This window comes from Manis javanica, chromosome 14 (assembly GCF_040802235.1).
Source record: "Manis javanica isolate MJ-LG chromosome 14, MJ_LKY, whole genome shotgun sequence".
Lineage (NCBI taxonomy): Eukaryota > Metazoa > Chordata > Mammalia > Pholidota > Manidae > Manis > Manis javanica.
In genome coordinates this window covers 77,531,404-77,533,109 of record NC_133169.1, presented here as the reverse complement: position 1 = coordinate 77,533,109, position 1,706 = coordinate 77,531,404, and positions in this window count along the sequence as shown.

The window sequence follows — 1,706 nt, the reverse complement described above, 5'->3', positions numbered from 1 at the left end:
AGCGTGGGGCGGGGCCTAGGCTCTAGGCAGGACGGAGGGGCGGGGCCAAGGGGAGGGGTCAGGCTGGGCGAGGCCCGTGGGCGGGGCTGAAAGCGGGGCAGGGCGGGGGTGCGAGGTGGGCAGCGGGCTTGGGCTCCACTCTGCCGAGAGGCACCGAGCCTTTATGTAACCTTTTTCCGTGCACTTATCTACTATCACTGGGCAAAATCTTTCTACCCGCCTCTCCCACCTCTCTTCCCCTATCCGCCAAGAAAATGAATTGTCTTACATTGTCATACTTTTTTATTCATGACAAATATAGATATATCTATATCTACATCTATCTAGGGATATAGACATTTTACATAATGGAACTAAGTGCTGGTGAAACAGGGTATAAATGAAAAAGCATTTATTGATGGTCTTGACCAATAAAGTACAGTTCACATTTTGAAAGACGTGCAACAGGACACGCCCCGCACTATCAGACACCAAGGGCAGGAACGCCACATTGCACTCCTAGGACCTGGGCTCTGAGGAGAGAGATTCTAAAGATACTGTGTTGGGAATCTGGAACAAAGCCGTAGATGACTCCTCCAGTTTAGGCACAGGCAGCCAGTGACAATTCGTTTGGTTTCTAGATGGACTGCCTTTTCCTCTAAAGGAACCAATTCATTCAATCAATATTGAGTTCTTACTGGATGCCAGGCACTGTTCTAAGCCTTTAGAGTTCACTGTTGAGTTAGACACACTCACAGGGTTCCTTCTTTCATAACTGTTAGTAAGGAATTTAAACAAGTAAAAAATGTACTTACTTTGTGCCAGCACTGTTCTAAATAACTATTGAAGTAGGCACTATTATCATCCCTAAGATGAAGTAACACCAAGCCACACAGGTAGGGGCTAGGATACTAACCTGGGCAGCCTGGCCCCGGAGACCATCCTGGTAGAGATGTTGAACTGGAGCCCAGGAGAGAGACTGGAGCTAAAGATGTAAATCTGGTGTTCATCTGCATGTAGAAAATATTTAAAATAAGACTGAGCAAGCTCCCTCGGGAGAGTATCAACTGAAGTCTGAGGACAGAGTCCCAGGGCTCTTTAACATCGTGATCACAGACAGGAGCGGAAGCGGGGAGACTCAGGAGATGCCGTGAGAAGGGAGGTGTAGCCCCAGGCCGAAGAGGGTTTCAGCAGTGGGAGAGGTCACTCTGGATTTGGTGAGACCGAAAAATGACAACAGAATGTTGGGGCTAAAAAGGGGCTTGGACCAAGCTTTATTCTTTCGGTGGCAGGTCAAGAGCTAGAATCCCATCTGCACCCGGCAGTGTGCAGGCAGCAAGTCCCTCTCAGGCGCTGCCTCCTCTCCAGGCTCTGCCTTCGCCTCCAGCCTCTGCTGCTGCTCTTGCTCGCCTCTGCTCTTAGCACAGTGGGAGTAACACAGGGGATAACGGCTTATCGCCAGTGGGGGTGCAAGCATGTGTCTGCTTGGTAAGCTAAGTATTACATCATCTCCCATACACAGTGGGCCAGTAGGTCAGGATCAGGTGAGGATCCTTGCCATAGAAACTTATATTTTCCCTACAGGAGGAAAACCGGAAGTCTGTTCCGGAGAAAGTGTTTCAAGGAGAAAATGATCAACTGTGTTGTCTGCTTCCCAGAGGCTGAGTGAGATGCAACAGAGAACGGTGGCTGGATTTGTCAGTAGGGCCCATGGGCCACCCCGACCA